The following is a 13,510-nucleotide window of genomic DNA, read 5'->3' on the forward strand; positions in this document are numbered from 1 at the left end:
CTTCCTCCTCCTCCCTCCCCGGCCCCCCAGGAGCAGCAGCCAGCTGGTACCCGGGATAACGGTCCTCCCTCCCCTCCTCCCCTCCCCAGCTGGCACTGGGATGGGGAATTTGGCGACGAACCCTAAGGTGAGGCCCATTGTTCCGGGGGGCTGGAGCTGTCCTAGTGCTGGAGGCGAGCAGAGACCTGGAGAGGGGGACCAGGGGAGGATGGAGAGGAGATGGGAGTCAGGCATCTGGGGAGATCTAATGTGGGGGGGCCCCGGGAAGATGCTGGGGGGAAGCATAGGGAGCCTGGGTATAGGGGCTGCTTGCAGGGGGAAAGGCACAGGCTAGCTGGGGAAGCTGAGCCCAGGGGATGCCTGGGCTTGTGGGGCTCTCGATCTGGGCTTCCCCCCCCACCCAAGCACGACAGCACAGGATCAGATCAAGGGGTTCAGGGCTTAGTTCAGCTATTCAGGGCTCAATCCAGCTATTTAGGGCTCAGTCCAGCAACTCAGGGCTCAATCCAGGAGTTCAGGGCTCAACCCAGCATTTCAGGGTTCAAGCCAGCATTTCAGGGCTCGAGGTATCCAGCAGCCCTGCACCCACCCATGGGAATCCCGAATTGCCAAACTTCTAAGGCCCAGCAGCAGGGGCACCCCCAGTTCTTCGAAGAAGAGTCACAGCTGTCATACTTCCCTCCCTGGGTGGGCAGAGAAAACCCAGCGAGCCTCCCTTGGCTCCTGCTGCATGCTTCTGTTCTGTGGAAGGAACTTGGCTTAGGGTGAGGGGTCCCCCCTCCGGGCTCCGGTGCTCCGCCCCTCCAGCAGGTGCTCCCAGCTGTTTTTTTTTTTTTTTTGACATTCCCTTCCACCCAAAAAATGGGGCAATGTCTATTGTTGATGTCCCAGCAACCCCCCACTCCTCAGCTGCTCTACCCACCAGGCAGGCTCTTCTGGAAAGTGATAGCAATGGGTAAGATGGCACCTTGTGTCCCTTATTATGCATGGCCTCAACTTAGATTTTTTTGTTTTGTTTTGTTTTGTTATTTTGGGCCACACCCACTGATGCTCAGGGGTTACTCCTGGCTATGTGCTCAGAAATCGCTTCTGGCTTGGGGGGTCTATATGGGACGCTGGGGGATCAAACCACGGGCCGTCCTAGGCTAGCACTTGCAAGGCAGATGCCTTACCTCTAGCACCTCTGTTCTGGCCCCCCAACTTAGGTTTAAATGGAGGCTGACAAGCTAATCTTCAGCCTCAGATTGTGTTGGAATAAAGATGGGGAAACCGAGACACAGAGCCAGTGACTACACCACACCATCGGCCTGGACCACACAGTTAGGGCAAAGTTTAGCTCAGTAGGATGCAATGGCTGAGTTTCTGTGTATAGACTCAGTTTGTGTGTGTGTGTGTGTGTGTGTGTGTGTGTGTGTGTGTGTGTGGTTTTTGGGTCACACCCCGCAGTGCTCAGGGGTTATTCCTGGCTCCAGGCTTAGAAATTGCTCCTGGCAGGCACGGGGGATTGTATGGGACACCGGAATTAGAACCGATGACCTTCTGCATGAAAGGCCTTACCTCCATGCTATCTCTCTGGCCCCTAGACTCAGTTCTTGCAGCAAAAGCGCAGTCACTAGGGGAGTGGGAGGTGGTTAAGTTGGGCCTTAGATCTTTCTTTTCTTTCTTTTATTTTGGGGGGTCACACCTTGTGGCACTCAGGGGTTACTCCTGGCTTTGCGCTCAGAAGTTACTCCTAGCAGGCTCAGACAACCATATGAGATGCCAGGATTCAAACCACCATCCTTCCCATGTTGGCCACATGCAAGGCAAAGGCCCTACTGTAAATCTTCCTTTTCTAATTTTCTTTTTTGGCCACACCCCAAAGAGCTCTGGGCTTGCTCGGGCTCTGGATTCGAGTTATTCCCTGCCAGGCTAGCATCTTAGCCACTGTCTCAGTCACAATGGCTGTCGCTGTATCTTCTCTGACCTGTTCTTTCTCTACTGTTTTATTGTAGACTGGAGAGATGGAACAGTGGTGAGAACATTGTCCTTAAATGTGGTCAACCTGGGTTCAATCCCTGGCACCCAATGGAGTCCCCAGAGCCCTACTAAGAGCGAGTCCTGAGAACAAGGCCAGGAGTAAGCTCTGGGCACCTCTGGCTGGGACTCCACACCAAAACCAGTCTGCTTGCTTCTCCATGGCCGCCATTTTGATTTGTCTTAGCAAATATCTGCAGCATGCAGACAGATTCTAATAGGTGTGTATGTTGGCTTGTATTGGTGCATTGTGTTTGTATTTTTGTATTTGTGTGATTTGCATGATTCTATGGTGGTCCAGGCCTTTCTATATATAGTCTGTGTGTGTTGGGTGGTGTAGGGCATGAACTGGCATTGCCAAGGAACAAAGGGCTCAAGCACATGTGGAAAGTGACTTTCTGTTCCTACCTTGTCCCCACAGATCCCCTGTTTTCTAATCCCAACTTGTATTATAGAGCTGCTAAGCAGATCAGGGCCTGTAAGGAGGGAGGCTAGGAAGAGCCCATGGCCCCAAGGCCCAGCAGCCAGTTGATTTCATTACTCCTTCTCTTGTCAGCAGAACTGCCTGCTGCTCTGCTTGGGCTTGATCATATTAATTGAAATATTAAACACACACACACAGACAAAACAGGGGGCGAAGCAGTGGCACAAGCAGTAGGGGATTTGCCTTGCATGCAACTGACCCAGGACAAGCCTTGGTTCGATCCCCGGCATCCCATATACCCCAAGCCAGGAGTGATTTCTGAGCTCAGAACCAGCTCGGAACCCTTAGCGTCCCCAGGTGTGGCCCCCAAAATAAATAAAAATAAACATTAGCAAAAATAAATTCTAATGAACCCCTTGCACCTCCTTCCAGCCAGCAATTTGGGGGGCAGCTGCAGGCAGCAGACATCCCACTACTCCTTGGCTTAGTTTGTGATGCAAATCTTCAGGTCAGCAGATTTGGGGCCTAGGGGAGAAGAGGGACACAGATAGGAACCCCCAATGGTGCGATTAAAGGTCTTTTTCTCTTCTTCAGGTTATCCTATGGAGTCTCCCAATGCAGTAAAACAGGAAGACACCCATTCTGGGTAATTGCTCCAAAGGAAAAATTAATTCTACAAGCCCTCGTTCTTCCAAGGCCCTGCCTCGCTCCTCTCCCTAATTATGTTCTCTTTTGTAGCAGAAGGAAGAGTGTTGTTTCGACTGAGACACTTGGCTGCAGTGCTGAATTCTGGGCCTCACACCAAAAAAGCACTCTAGGGGCCAGAGAGATGGCACAGTGGTGGGGCGTTTGCCTTGCAATTTTTGAGTGCAGAGCCAGGGGTAACCCCTGAGCACTGTGGGGTGTGGCCCAAAAAATCGTCAGTCAATCAATCAATCAATCAATCAATAAAGTATTTAAAAAAGAAAGCACTCTAGCATGGAGTCACTTCTCAGGTCCCCACATTCTTCCTTAGTCTTCTAAACTCAACACTAAGTTAATGTACATAAAAAGATTGGGGTGACAGGATGGACGGTGATTTGATTCCCAGCATCCTATATGGTTCCCTGAGCCTGCCAGGGGGTGATTCTGAGCGCAGAGCCAGGAGTAACCCCTGAGTGCTGCTGTGTGTGACCCAAAAATCAAAATAAACGAAAAAGAAAAAGATTGGGGTCAGGGTGGGACAAAGAGAAACTACAACGAGTAGGGCATTTGCCTTGCCAGCTTTGAGCTAGGTTGGATTCCCGGCATGCCCACAGGTTTCCCCAGGGTTCCTGAGCACAGAGTTAGGAGTAAGCCCTGAACACTGCAAGGTATGACTCAATCTCTCCACCCTCAAAAAATTCTTCTAGAAGTGCTGGGGGGAACATGCAATTCCAGGGAGGGATCTCAGATCTCCCCCAGACAAAACAGGGTTCATGCATGCACTTGATGCCTCTTCCCAACCCCCACGAAAAGATGATTCACTTTAGAACTGAATTCTTCAGAAATGAAGAATTTTCACTGGAAAAGGAGGCTATTTTTCAGAAAGGACAAAATTTAGTGGTGATTGGTATGTGTGGGCAGTAGGACTCGTCACTAAATACTTGCTGGCCTCATCAGGAAAAAATAAAGCAAAGACATCTGTAGCAGGATTTTTGAGCGTGACAAATAACAGCTTATATAACTTTCCTTCCCTCCAGTGACTTCTATCTCAAATGGCACAGTAAGACAGGCTGTGGGGTACATGTGGAACAGCCGATAGGGTGTTTGCCTTACATTTGTCAGACCCAGGTTCAATCCTGGTCATCTCATGTGGTCCCCCAAGCACTGGCCAGAGCAATTCCTGAGTGCAGAGATAGGAGTAACTGCTGGGTGTGGCACCTCAAAAGATAAACAATAACAACACAAAACAAACCAGGCCTCAAGAAGTGAACATGGAATGTTATTATGGGAATAAAAATAGGCAACCATGGGCTGGAGCAGTGGCCAAGAGGTAGGGCATTTGCCTTGCATGCGGCTAACCTAGGATGGACTGTGGTTTGATCCCCTGGTGTCCCATAGAGTCCCCCGAGCCAGGAGCAATTTCTGAGCGCAGAGCCAGGAGTAACCCCTGAGCATCACCGGGTGTAGCCCAAAAATCAAAAAGGAAAAAAAAAAAGGTAGCCAGGGAGATGGTTAGAATGTTAGTTCTGCAGACTGGAAACCCCAGGCTTTGCCATAGGGAGCACAATCAGCTATGTACTTCACAAATAAATAAGGGGTTGGAAAGATAGTACATTGGTTAGGGCACTTGGTGGCTGACACAAATTTAATCCCCAGCACCCCCATCTGGTCTCTTGAGCAGAATTAGGTATAAATTCTGAGTACTGCCAATATGACCCAAAACCAAACAGCAATTTTATTTTATTATTTTTGGTTTTTGGGCCATACCCATGGTGCTCAGGAGTTGTTCCTGGCTCTGCGCTCAGAAATCGCTCCTGGCAGGCTTGGAAGACTATATGGATGTCAGATCAAACCGGATCAGTCACGTCAAGGCAAATAATCTACCTGCTGTGCTATTGCTCTGGTGCCAAAACCAAAATTTTAAAAAGAAAGAAGAGGGTGGAGGGAGAAGAAGAGGGAGGAAAGCAGATGGGAGAACACACACTTCACTTACAGGGCTCTCAGGTTTGAATCTAAAACACTCCATAACTGACACATAAAAGAAAAGAAAACGGGCCAGAGCGATGGCGCAAGTGGTAGGGTGTTTGCCTAGCACATACTAACCTAGGACGGACCGTAATTCAATCCCATATGATCCCCCAAGCCAGGAGCGATTTCTGAGCGCATAGCCAGGAGTAGCCTCCGAGTGTCATGGGGTGTGGCCCAAAAGAGCAAAAAACAACAACAAAAATAATAATAAAAGAAAACAAAAATCTCGATGACAATTTAAAAAAAAAAAGAAAGGAAAGGAATGTCTCTTGTATATCATGAAAGAGTTTGAGATTTGGGCCATGGGATATAATCAGTTAAGGAAACTTGTTTTTTGGTTTTTGGATCCCACCCAGCAGCGCTCAGGGGTTACTCCTGGCTCTACGCTCAAAAGTCGCCCTGGCAGGCTCGGGGGACCATATGGGATGCCAGGATTCGAACCATCGTCCTTCTGCATGTAAGGCAGATGCCTTACCTCCATGCTATCTCTCCACCCCATCTTTTTTTTTTTTTTTTTTTTTTTTTTTTTTTTTGGTTCTTGGGCAGTTAAGGAAACTTTGAGTGGTTGGCAAGAGAGATAGTTCACTGGGTGAGTAGGGCATTTGCTTTGCAACTGGCTGACCTGGATTTGATCCCTGTCATTCCATATGATCCCCTGTGCCCCCAGGAATAATTCATAAGTGCAGAGCCAGGAATAACTCTTAAGCCCTGCCAGGTACAGATTCCCCCCACCACCAAATAAAAGAGAAAAGAAAGAATGACTTAATTGAAGCTCAAAGCACCAATTTGAGAAACTGGCAGGAAAATGGCTGTCAGCTCATGCCTAGGGTTGGGGAAGGGGTGGGGTCTCTCTGCCTGTGTTTGTAACTTGCACATTTTACTAGTCCAGACCCATACTAGTTAGTATTCCAGCCACAGTAATAATTTAAATTGGCTTAATATTTTGTTTGTTTTTTGTTTTTGGTTTTGGGGCCACACCAGTTTGATGCTCAGGGGCTACTCCTGGCTAAGCGCTCAGAAATCGCCCCTGGCTTGGGGGGACCATATGGGACGCCGGGGATCAAACCTTGTTCTTTCCTTGGCTAGTGCTTGCAAGGCAGACACCTTACCTCTAGCGCCACCTCACTGGCCCCAAATTTGCTTAATTTTTTAAAACTTTATTTATTGATTGATTGTTTGGTTGGTTTGGGCCACACCTGGTGGCACTCAGGATTTACTCCTGACTCTGCACTCAGAAATCACACCTGGTAGGCCCGGGGACTATATGGGATGATGGGAATCAAACCAGATCCCTCCCAGGTTGGCCAAATGCAAGACAAATGCCGTACTGCTGTGCTATCTCTCTGGCCCTAGATTTATTAATTTATTTATTTTTGGGTTTTGGACCATACCTGGTGGCACTCAGTGTCACCCAGAGCCACCCAGAATATATATACTCTCTGAGCACAGAGCCAGGAGTAACCCCTGAGAACTGCCAGATGTGGCCTAAAAACAAGCAAACAAACAAAATAATGGGGGACTGAAGCTATAGCACAGCAGGTAGGGTGTGTTTGCCTTGAACACGGACAACCTGGGTTTGGTTTTCAGCATCCCATATAGTTCCATAAGTATTCCAGGAGTAATTTATAAGTGCAGAGCCAGGAGTAACCCCTGAGAGCTGCCAAGTATGGCCCCCAAACCAAAAAATAAAATAAATAAAATAAAAAGAATAAAAAGAAATAAATGGGATCTGGAGCAGTGGCGCAATGATAGGGCATTTGCCTTGTATGCGCTAGCCTAGGACAGACAGCGGCATCCCAGATGGTCCCCCAAAGCCAGGAGTGATTTCTGAGTGCATAGCTAGGAGTAACCCCTGAGCATCACCGGTGTGCCCACCCCCCCCCAAAAAAAGAGAAAGAAATGAGGACATAAGGAAATAGAAACACACCTGCTGCTCATGGATTGGAAGGATTAACATAATTAAGTGATACTATTCCCCGAAGCATTGTACAGGTTTTTATGAAGTTCCTATAAAAATACTCAGGATGGGCCCGGAGAGATAGCACAGTGATGTTTGCCTTGCAAGCAGCTGATCCAGGACCAAAGGTGGTTGGTTCGAATCCCAGTGTCCCATATGGTCCCCCGTGCCTGCCAGGAGCTATTTCTGAGCAGACAGCCAGGAGTAACCCCTGAGCACCGCCGGGTGTGGCCCAAAAACCAAAAAAAAAAAAAAAAAAAAATACTCAGGACATATTTTAAAGAAATAGACCAAACACTTATGAAATTCATATATAAAACAAAAAACTTCCAGAAATATCTAAACCAGTCTTTGGGAAGAAGTTAGGAAACATTCCTTTCCCCAACTTCAAAATGAAGAGGTTGGTATTGACAGCATGAAAATGGTATAAAACAGATCCAGAACCAGGAGTAACCCCTGACATCTGCCAAGAAGCTTGTGAGGGTCAGAGAGATAGCATGGAGGTAAGGGGTTTGCCTTTCATGCAGAAAGTCATGGGTTCAAATCCCGGCATCCCATATGGTCCCCCGAGCCTGCCAGGAGTGATTTCTGAGCATGGAGCCAGGAGTAACCCCTGAGTGCTGCAGGGTGTGACCCAAAAACAAACAAAGAAGCTTGTGAACCTCAAAAGTAAAGGTCACCAGAAACAAAGACTGCCTGTGGATTGCCTGTGGATTGGGAGAAACTGTTCACTCAATACCCACCTAAAAAAAGATAAATAGCTATAATATCTAAGTTATATAAGACACTTGTTAAAACTTAACAAGGAAAAAAAAAATCACCTAGCTCCACCAAAGGTGAGAGTGATGAACAGAAACTTCCTCAAAGAACATATACAAATGGCCAAAGTGCCCATTAAAAAAATGCTCTATATGGGGCTGGAACGATAGCATAGCAGTAGGGCGTTTGCCTTGCATGCGGCTGACCCAGGACAGCCCTGGGTTTGATCCCCAGCATCCCAATTTGGTCCTCTAAGCCAAGAACAATTTCTGAGTGCAGAGCCTGGCCCAAACACCAAAAACAAAAACAAACAAACAAACAAACAAACAAAAAAACCCTACCAGTGCTGGAGTGAATGTTGAGAGAAAGCTGAGGCAATGTAGACTGGTCCAAAGTTTTGAAAAAACTATTTGGACATTCCTCAAAAAATCTAGAAATTGAGCTCCCATTTGACCCAGTAATACTGCTCCTGGGAATATACCTAGGGACCCCAAAACACAATGGAATACTATGCAACTGCTACTAAAAATAAAGTCGTGAAATTTGCTTATAGGTAAATGGATATGGAGAGTATCTTGCTGAGCAAAATGAGACAGAAAGAGAGGGATAGGCATACAATTATTGCATTTATATGTGAGATATAAAATAAAGTAAAAAGATATTATGTTGGACACTGGAGTGATAGCACCATGGGTAGGGCCTTTGCCTTGCACATGGCCAACCTGGGTTCCATCCACAGCATGCCATATGGTCTTGGTCTCCTAAATCTGCCAGGAGTCATTTCTGAGTGCAGAGCCAGGACTGACCCCTTGAATACTGCTACGTGTGGCCCCAAACCCCAAAACAAAAGCGGAAGGCTGGGGCCGGCGAGGTGGCACTAGAGGTAAGGTGTCTGCCTTGCAAGCACTAGCCAAGGAAGGACTGCGGTTCGATCCCCCGGCGTCCCATATGGTCCCCACAAGCCAGGGGCGATTTCTGAGCGCTTAGCCAGGAGTAACCCCTGAGCATCAAATGGGTGTGGCCTGAAAAACCAAAAAAAAAAATAAATAAAAAACAAAAGTGGAAAGTTGCACTGATGAAAGGGGCTGTGCATTTTATGGCTGAATTCCAACAATGAACTTGTTTGTAACTATGGTGCTTAAAGATATTATTAGAAAAATGTAAATAAAATCTAATGATCTACCAAAAAATCTAGTCTATTAATAATAGTCAAAGACAATAGAGATGAGGTCCAGGAAGTTTGTCACAAATAGTAGGGAAGTGAAGCTAGGGGAGAGAAAGGACCACTATGACAATGAGAGTTGGAAATACTATCTCTGGACAAGAACTGGGTGATGGAAAGAGGTAAAGTGATGTACAAGATACTTTTCAAGTAAGAACATTGCAAACTACAGTGTCTAAAGGGAAAAAAAATTAGGAAGGCAGAGACAAAGAGAGAAAGAAAAAGAGATAGAGAGAAAAAATGTCTGTCATAGAAGAGAGGGTGGAGGGCAGGAAGGAAACTGAGGACATTGATGGAGGGAAATGGGCACTGCTGAAGGGATGGGTGTTGGTCGCTGTAGGCTGGAAACCCAATCATGACCAATTCTGTAACTCATGTTGATTAAGAAAAAAGTTAAGACACCACAAAAGCACCGAGGCGAGAGCAAATGATCACGCAAGGAGTCTATAGTTAATCCCATGACAGTACACTTCAGGGGGGAGAAAACCTGTATCTCCTAGGCCAAGGGAATTCCCTCTACAATATCCCCAATAGTTACTATGCCTATGCAGGGGGAATAAGACAAGGGGAAAAAAAAAGCACAAAACAAATCATTTTTCCACATATTTATTTATCGATTGATCGATTTTTTGACGTCTTTATATTAGTGTAGAGATTGAAGTTGATGTCTCCAATATTATTTTATTTTATTTTATCTTCTCTTTCTCTTTCCTTTTGCACTCCGGCATGAGTTGATTTCAGAACCGAGACTGTTGTGTGGTGCTTGTCTTTATTGCTGTGGTGCTCACTGGATATTTAATTTGATATTTCTTTCTGTATTGTGGTGGTGTTTCAATCGCCTCTTTCACAGCCTCTCTCAAACTGAGGTTGAAATCCTCTGGAAGGACTCTGCCTGTTTTCAGCATACTTGACTTCTTTTTTTTTTCCTCTTATTTTGTACCTCAATCTATTGCTTTTCTTTCCTTCAAACAAAGCCACATAACTCGATTTATCTAGCTCCGCCTCATAAATAGAGGGGGAGACAGGGAAAGGTACCAGGACCAAACAGATATATGATCACTAATAGTGAGCAGGACAAAGAGGGGATCACCTACTCTAGCAGTCTGGGGGGTGATGGTGGGGTATATGGGTTGCAGAAGGGGAACTGGGATGGGGGAGGACAAATTTGGTGGTGGGTATTCCCCTGATTCAATGTTGATATGTACCTAAAATACTACTGTGAAAGATATGTAAGCCATTATGATCAAAATAAAAAAAAGTTAAGACAAAAAATTTTAAAGCATATTTTTATTGATTGATTGATTGATTGGGTTTGGGGCCACATCCAGTGGCACTGAGGGGTTACTCCTGGCTCTGAGCTCAGAAGTCACTCCTGGCAGACTCAGGGGACTATATGGGATGCTGGGAATCTAGCTGGGTCCTCCCAGGTCGGCCACATGCAAGGCAAACGCCCTAACACTGTGCCATCTCTTTGGCCCAGAAAAAAAAAATCATTAAAATAAATAAATATTTAAATAAATAGATCTGTAAAAATTTTAAAAAAAGAAGAGAAGAAAAAGGGACTTGAGCCATAGTATAACGGGTAAGCGGCCTATCTTTCTTTCATGTGGCTGATCCAAATTCAACCTGAGTTGATTCATGGTGCAGGGCCAATCCCTCAAATCCCAAATATTCCCTGATAGTCTTCTGAGCACAGCTAGGTTTAATTTCCAAGTGCAGAGCCAGGAGTGACCCTGCGTATCACTGGGTATGGCTCAAAAACAAAACAAAAATATATAATATTTATATAAAACAATATTTAATAGAATAATACACAATTTTGATATATCATAATAATATACTGTTTTATATTAAAATAATATTACCACACTAATTTATTATATAATTGTAAAAAGATGTCGTATATATTAATGAGATTGTGTTCTTTGCCTTGGGGCCACACCTGACAGTGCTCAGGGCTTTAATGAGATAATATGCATTGCGATTTTCAAATTAAGTTCTTTTTTCTTCTTTTTTTTTGGTTTTGGGGTCACACCCAGCAACACTCAGGGGTTCCTTCTGGCTCTATGCTCAGAAATCGCTCCTGGCAGGCTTGGGGGACCATATGGGATGCTGGGATTCGAACCACCGTCCTGCTTGCAAGGCAAACACCCTACCTCCAAGCTATCTCACCGGCCCCCTCAAATTAAGTTCTAAAATCCAGTGTGTATTTCACACATAGGGCACATCTACCCTCCTTCTTTTCTGGGACAGAAATCATGTCCCAGGACATTTCTGGTCATTGTTCAGGGTCAGCTCTGGGGTGGGGGACACTGGACAGAGTGAAAAGTGATTGATGTTGACCAACAGGAACTATCCATTTGAATTCATCTCATTTCAGTTCCTGGCTTAAAAAAAAATCACTTCTGACAGATGGTAGCCTCTCTCTCTCCTTCTCTCCACCCACACCACTCAGAAGTCTGCACGAGCAGGGCGTAGACCACCCAACATCCCTATAAAGGAAAGGGGCCAGGTAGATAAACACACACACAGACACACACAGACACATAGACACAGACACAGACACAGACACAGACACAGACACACACACACACACACACACACACACACACACACACACACACACACACACCTACCTACAAGTATTTGGAGGGCAGAACGATAGTTCTGCAGGTCTGCCTTGTAAGGAGCTGACCTGGGCCCAATCTCCTGAGTACCGCCAGGATTAAATTCAGTCCTGAGTGAGCTGACCTGGGCCCAATCTCCTGAGCACTGCCAGGAGTAAATTCAGTCCTGAGTGTAGAACCTGGAGTAAATCCTGAGCACTGTTGGATGTGGTTCCCCAAAACAAACAAACAAACAAACAAACAAATAAATAAATAATTTTAGGGCCGGAGAATCAAAACCAGACAAATGATAGACCAAATGATTTCTTTTTGTTTTGTTTTGTTTTTGTTTTTGGGCCACACCCGGCGGTGCTCAGGGGTTACTCCTGGCTGGCTGCTCAGAAATAGCTCCTGGCAGGAACGGGGGACCATATGGGACACCAGGATTCGAACCAACCACCTTTGGTCCTGGATCGGCTGCTTGCAAGGCAAACGCTGCTGTGCTATCTCTCCGGGCCCAGACCAAATGATTTCTACCTTGCATGGCTTTTAGCTCTCCACCACATCATCCAGATTTTTGTCCTGCCTGGGAACTGTTAGCAGTGTTATTTCTTAGTCTTTGCTGCAGACAGAGATCATCAGTGAAGTCCCCGCAAGGCCAGGCCTGTGTTTCTTGGTGGTGCAGGAACTGGCAAAGCAATCTCTCCAATGACCTTTTCTCAGCCTTCCCAGCAGGGCACCCTCCTGGCGATGTGGGCTGTGTAGGTGGTATAGGCTGGGCACGCGTGTCTGATGCCAGCCTCTTGCCCTTTCCACGATTCTATTTTCAGTTCTCCGGCTTCAAGTCTCACTCCCCTTCTTGATTAGATCCTAGAAGAACTTGCCTTTCCCAAAGACTTCCTTACTGCCTTTCCCCTCCTTGACTGATTCAGCAATGGAAGGAATGATTTCAACTTGGGGTTGGACAGATAGTTCAGTGGGCAGGGCACTTGCCTTGCGTGCATCCACCCAGGTTAGATCCCTGGCATCCCATATACTGTAGTTGCTGGAGCATGCTCAGAAATTATTCCTAAGGGTCAAGACAGGAGCAAACCCTGAGTATTGCTAGATGTGGCCCCCAAACCAACCCTCCCTTGGCCCAGGAGAACCAAGCAGTTGTACAACAGGAATACAAGGCCTTGTTTTGCATGCAGCAGACCTGGGTTTGATCTCCAGCACCCCACATGATCCTCCAAGCCTGCCAGGAGTGATGCCTGAGTGCAGAGCCAGGAGTAACCCCTGAACACCACCAGGCATGACCTACTAATAAACAAAAACACCACCCCCCAATTATGTAGACTTTGAGGAGCCAGTCAATTCTAGTCCATGAGAAGGAGATACTTGGGGCATTCCCGCTATTTAGTCCTTTCCAGCCTCTTTAGGCTGGAGACTCTCTTTTCTTTGCAGGACCCAGTTGACAACATGCTGTAAGGTGCTTTTGCTTTTGAAAAAAGAAAAAGACCCACAAACCAGGCCTGAGAGATAGGATGGCAGAAGGGGTGCTTGCCTTGTACGTGGCCAATATCCTTCTCCCTAGACCCCCCTGGAGTGACTTGTGAGTGCAGAGCTAGGAGTAAGGCCCAGTCTCATGGGTATAGTGGTCTCGAGACTGGGGTGTGTGAGATGCTCACAGGACTGGAGACACATATGTGTCATATATGTATATATGTGCAGGAGACAGTATGGTATAGTCTCCAGGCACCTTCCACATGCTCTCTGGAGTAACCCTGAGGGCAGGGAGAGAGAAGGGAGAATGGGAGGGCAGAAGGGAGGGG

This window comes from Suncus etruscus, chromosome 19, assembly GCF_024139225.1.
Source record: "Suncus etruscus isolate mSunEtr1 chromosome 19, mSunEtr1.pri.cur, whole genome shotgun sequence".
NCBI classification, from domain to species: Eukaryota; Metazoa; Chordata; class Mammalia; order Eulipotyphla; family Soricidae; genus Suncus; species Suncus etruscus.